This window comes from Dendronephthya gigantea, unplaced genomic scaffold (genome assembly GCF_004324835.1).
Source record: "Dendronephthya gigantea isolate DGI-Jeju-01 unplaced genomic scaffold, DenGig_1.0 000126F, whole genome shotgun sequence".
NCBI lineage: Eukaryota > Metazoa > Cnidaria > Anthozoa > Malacalcyonacea > Nephtheidae > Dendronephthya > Dendronephthya gigantea.
Window position 1 is genome coordinate 578,383 of NW_021163136.1, and position 6,296 is coordinate 584,678.

At 39.2% G+C, this 6,296-nt stretch overlaps 1 pseudogene; it reads right to left on the minus strand.

Annotated features, from left to right (window-relative positions):
* Positions 1–1,211: 1,211 nt before the first annotated feature.
* LOC114535831 lies at positions 1,212–5,627 on the minus strand (annotated as a pseudogene).
* Positions 5,628–6,296: the final 669 nt, after the last annotated feature.

The window sequence follows — 6,296 nt, forward strand, 5'->3', positions numbered from 1 at the left end:
CCACATTCGACTCCCATTTGTGTAACGGGAACTTACCACTTTCCAATATCGTTGTCGCTTCTTGCTTAAACCTCTCTACAGGGTGTATAAAAAAAAAGTAGACAATTTTGAAATGTTAAGAAAACTATAAATTTATCAAAATATCTCATAGATTTATGCTAGTATGGGTACTTTACCATCTTCAGGTCATTCTAACACTAAAAACAAACAGAAAAATTAACCTCGAAAAATGGAAGAGCGGTTTGTGGAAGCATCATTTTGAATTGCTTGTGCAAACATGAATGAGAGGTTTAAAATCCAATTTGAATTCAAGGGCTGAACGTTTGGGTATTTGTTTACAAAGAATCGAAATTTCAGAAATTTTGATGAAAATTAAGTCAGCCGCGCAACTGCGTAAACGTGGGCTTTTTTCCTTTTAACTCGCAGCTTGAGTAAGTTTTTTCATGCACGAATGATTTCATGCATGAGTGATTGCTCGGGTGATTAAACTAACAATGGTGTTGTGAAAAAAGTTACTCAAGCTGCGAGTTAAACGGAAAAAAGCCCACTTTTACGCAGTTGCGCGGCTGACTTAATTTTCATCAAAATTTCTGAAATTTGATTCTTTGTAAACAAATACCCAAACGTTCAGCCCTTGAATTCAAATTGGATTTTAAACGTCTCATTCATGTTTGCACAAGCAATTCAAAATGATGCTTCCACAAACCGCTCTTCCATTTTTCGAGGTTAATTTTGTTTCTGTTTGTTTAATTTTGTTTCGATTTTAATTCTGTTTGTTTTTAGTGTTAGAATGACCTGAAGATCAGGGGTTTCATTATTTTTGAAAGTAGCAGGCGCATTAAGGAAAGTAGGCGGCAGGGCTAGCAGTAGCAGCGCCATTTGTTAGGGGGGGAGGAGGAGGTCGGGGCCGATGGTGGACGTGGTAGGCTATGTTGACGCCGCAAATAATTTGAGTCAGATGCGGCTATAAAATACCTTTTTAGTACTAAAATAGAAAGATGAGATTTGTCATTGGCCTACATGACATATTACCAAAACCTATTGCGGCATTTGCCACCAATTCTGATTTATAGTATGTATCAAATTTCACTTTAAATATTAATTTTATTAATATAGTATTAGTCATATTGATGTATTGGAACAAATACAAACAAAACGTATTCAGCGTATTCTGTATGAACACAAATACAATTGGAGTTTAATAAACCCAATTATTCATCATCGTCAGAACTTGACTCCGAACTGTAAAGGTCACTGCCTGAATGCGGTAGATTCATCAACTTTAGGGCATCGTTTACTTCACTCTCCGAGTCCAACAGTTCATGTTCATCAATAACGTCGTCTTCATCGTCGCTCTTTTGACGTCCCTCCACTATATCCACCGTGTCAGTCAAATCCATAACCTGGTTGCAGTCAGTTGAGGAAAGGTCTACTTGCACCGAAGCATCGGAAAATGAGGAAACAGTTTTCTTGAAGTTACTTTCACTTTTTTTTGCAATTTTCCTTCTCACTTTGATTTTCATCCATTCCTTCACTGTAGCTTCAATTAGTTTATCACACTCGGATTCCGCCACCTCTGGACCGTTTATGGTGATGTGCAATAGAGCACTCAGCATGTCATTTTTCATTGCGCTTCTCATTCTCGTCTTAAGTCTCTTAACTGCAGATGCTCCCCTTTCAGGCCACGCATTACTTACAGGAAGCGAAAGACAAATCTCTGCAAGCCACAGTAACCCTGGTATAAAGTACTGGTATGTTGCACGCATCGCCAACATCTTTTCTAGTGTCCACTCTAAAGGAGTCTTTGCTACGAGACATTTCTTGGCCGTTGGATTCAAGACGTCGAATGGTATTTCAATCTTTAATTGCAGGTTATATTTGAATTTCTGCCATTCACACAGCAATTCTTCCTTCATTTCTTCTTTATTCTCTTTACCTGCATAGAAATAATCTGCCATTGTTCCAATGTCGCGAACACCATACTCCTTAAACTCTGGATCTGATCTCTCAGGAACTGTAATGGGGTCAGAGACCTTGAAGGCTGTAAGAACAGGTAAGCTGTTTTCAAAACGACTAGTAATGTTCTCTTTCAATGCTTTGACATATTTCTTAGTGAGGTTAGTCAAACTCTGCTTGTGTAAATCTGTTAATTTTGGAAGGTCACATTGGGCAAGCCTTCCTTGTTCACCAAGGTCTTTTTTCAAGTTCTCTAGTGGTTTGTTATTTGAAGCTACATCATCCAATTTGTCCAAAGTGTACTTTATTGCAGGAGCAATAGTTGCAAATGAAACATTGCCACCTTGAAACGCTTTGCTCAAGTGAGATAGTGTGGGCAAGACGGCATGTAACAAGTACACTGCTGATAAAAACTTAATGTTTCCAATCAGCTTCAGAAGACCTGTGGCCGTTGCATCACCATCCTCTTTTATGACACGCAAGGTCTGACACAATGCTTCAAAATCTTCAAATATGCCATCAATTGCCTTTTCTGTAGATAACCACCTTGTTCTGCAAGCTTTCTTGATACTTTTGACCACCTTTTTTCTTCCTTTTGCTGGCAAATTTATAGCTTTTAACGCCATAGCTGCTTTACCATATGCAGCGGTTCGCTTGCCAGAATTCTTAAAGAAGGACCACAACTGATTAAGGATCTTTTCAATCGTGGTAATATATGATACATCATCATTTGCATCACCACATGCTAGAGCAAGTCGATGGCAAATGCAATGCACATTGAGAAGTAGTGGAGACTCTTTACGAAGTTGTGCTGAAACCCCATTTTTTCTACCAGTCATTACACTACATCCATCAGTAGCTATGCTAGAGCAGTTTACAACATCTAAGCCGCATTCATCCACCTGCTTCATAAGAGTGTTTTTGATTGTAGTCGCATTAGCTGAATTTGAATCCTTCAGCAAGTCATCACAAGCAACAAATTTGGTTGATACTTTATTGGAATTCATGTCCACGTATCTTACAAATGTAATTAGCTGCTCTACGTTAGCAACATCGCATACTTCATCAGTAAGAAGGCCAAATGTGTTAGCTTGTTTTATCTTCTCAACAATATCTAATTTTATCATTTTACCAAGCAGGAGAAACATTTCTCTCACAGCACCGTCCGAACGATGTTGAAAAAATTTCATATCAACTACTCCAAGTTTTTCTGTGAGCGTAAGCAGACTAACAAACTTCCTATTTGCCAACTCTTCTTTAGCTAACCAGTAAAGCGAAAGAAAAGCATTAAAATATACGTCGTCGTTCGATTGATTTCTCTGATCAATTTGTTTTTGGAATGTAGATGTTCTTCTTGTTAATTCTGCTTGAATAGCGGACTTATGTTGCTGTGAATTACCGTGTTCTATTACAGCAGAACGTTTATATCTCACTGAGGCATCCGTGTTAAATTTTCTGGATTTATTTTGCAAATTAATTGCGTTGTGCTTTTTGCAAATTAGGCAAAACATACCAGTGCCTTCTTCATAAAGTAGCCAGTCTTTTCGCAATAGGCTATATTCGGATCAAGTAGCCATTGATGCTGGAAACGGTCCTTGCTACTCCCAGACGATTTCGCGCGATTTGATTTTGTTTTCGCAGAGCTCAGGTGTGAACAGTTTTTTGGAATGCATGTATATTTACTGTGAACAATAGAGACATTTTTGAATGCTGACTCTATGAAAGATTCACAATCTTTCGGGGGCGTAGGCTTTATGCGGGTGGAACTGGAAATACTAGCAGAGTTAGAGGTCTGAGAAATTTGCTCGTCTGTGTCATCTGCAAAATCTTTTTCGCTATTTGACGTTTTTTCAGTAACAAGTGCTGTGTTTGACCTACGGTCTGTCTCGTTTTGATCAAAAATGCAAGATGAACTTGTACCTATGACAGAAAGGCGGTAAAAGTTTTACAACCATACTATAAATCCATGCTCCAATTAAAAATTTACATATGTGTCACAATTGTATCGATTTAGTATGTATTATTAATATTAATGATTTAATCTGTTTCCTGTCAACTGAACTCAACTCCTGCTGATACGAGTAAAACGTTTCAATCAAATGAAATGAAATGCTGCTTCACCTGCATCTGAGCAGACTGAGCTCAACGATGGTCTTGCTCGTTTGCTAAAATATTGTAAAATATTTGTATTACTTTTGTGCGTTTTGTCTTTGGTGCGTTTCCTCTCCGCCGTTTTAAGATAAACATCGTAATTAATATTTACTTCCGGTTTCTCTTCACTATTTCAAGATGGCGGACAAGTGGAAAAATTGTCATATTACGTGAATAACAAGGCAATTTTAAAACACTAAATAATCTTCACAACGCTTTCAAGACAAAATAGAACGGTTTGAATTGACCACGTATTTGATATTGTAATTGCTATCTAAATACACCAATTTAAAACTTTCTATTAAAACTGAAAAATTTAATACACGATACAAAGTAGCCGGCAGTGATATTGAAAGTAGCCGGCGAAAATCGCCAGGTGCCGGCTTCTAATGAAACCCCTGGAAGATGCCAAAGTACCCATACTAGCACAAATCTATGAGATATTTTGATAAATTTATAGTTTTCTAAACATTTCAAAATTGTCTACTTTTTTTTGATACACCCTGTAGTTCTGAAACATCACTTCCCGTTTTCATCACATTGTCAACGTAGGTGTTTTCTCTTAATGCTTTGATGGTACTCTCAAACTCGACTGGTTGTTGTTCCAGGTGGTATTGTATTGTTGCTCCCAACATGAATGGACTTGCCTCCGCTCCGAATAGGACTCTTGTAAACCGCAAATGTTCGTCTTTACCATTGATATTGAACAAAAATCGGAAGGCATCCCGATCTTCTTCTTTTATTCCGACTTGCAGAAATGCCTTTTGGATATCTGCTAAAGCTATGTTTGGGGCCACTCTCGCTCTAATCATTATGTCCCACAGCAGTGGTTCCAGTGGGGGTCCCGTCTACATAAGTCGTTTAAACTATTGGTCATGGGATGGGGCTTCATGCTGGCATAAACACCATTCTTACTTTAGTTGTCGTGGCATCTTCCTTAATGACTGGCCTGTGTGGCATATAAAGTAAAAGTTCTCCTCCTGGTTGATCTGGTGCTCTCTCGATAATACTGTCATTTAACTGGCTTCGTACTATCTCAACATACTCATCTTTCAGTGTTTATCTTGATTAATCTTCTTCCAAACATTGCCCAGTCGCTTCCTGCTTGGTTCCAGGTTATCATTCGTTATAGTAGTCCCTGGTATCCATGGTACTTTAACCTCATATTGTCCCTGTTTTGTCTTCGTTATGTTCTCTCGAAATTCCCGATGGATATCCAACTGGTCGTTTTCGCTTTGATCCTCCACTCCGAGGACATCCAGACTATACAATCTCTCATAATCTGTTGTTTCTCTTGTGAACATGCATTGTTCACTCGAATAGTTACCACCATGAATAATCCAGCCAAACGATGATCCTTTCACCATCGGATCTTCAGGGTTGCCTTTGAAGACTTCCTCTGTTCGTATCTTGCAATATGTCTTGTCTCCGATGATCATATGAATGGGATATTTCCCTCCTGGATTCATGTAGAATCGTTTATCTTTGGTGTGCTCGAATTCATGTTTCAGCTTGTTCATATTTATCTGGTCGTGTGTGTTACTGTGGTAAAATCATTCAACTTGGATCCGGTCAGCTCGATTTTCTCTTGGGCTTTGCCATCCAGCGATTCTACGATAACGTTGAAGATAGGCATTGACTGTTTGCTGGAACCATTGACTGTAATAATTTCTCTAGCTTCCTTACTGTACAGGTTTTAGGTTGAGTTTCTTAGCTGCTTCTCTCGAAATGAAGTTCCTTCCGGAACCAGAGTCCAGATATGCCCAGAACAACTCCCTCTTCAATCTTACTGGTATTATCGGCGGTAGAGTTGGCTCTTCTACGACTGGGGTATATCCCGTCAGTATGGGATCACTTTCCCCACCTCTCTGTTGGGGCTCATTCTTGATTTGAATGCAGAGGCTTGTGTGGTGTTTCGAACCACAATGAAAGCATCCACAACTACGACATTCGCTACCTCTATGTCCGGGTGAGGCACAATTGAAACACAACTTGTTTTCTACGAAGAACTTCTTTCGTTGTTCAGTGGTAGTATACGAACTGCACTTGTCACTCCAGTGTTCTGCTTTGCAGAAGATGCATTGACTACCTCGTTTCCCGCCCTTGGCTCCCCCTCGGCGAGTGTACATGCTTCGTTCCCGAGAGTCCCTCCTATTGTTATTGAGGGGATTCGTTCCTTCTTAGCCACC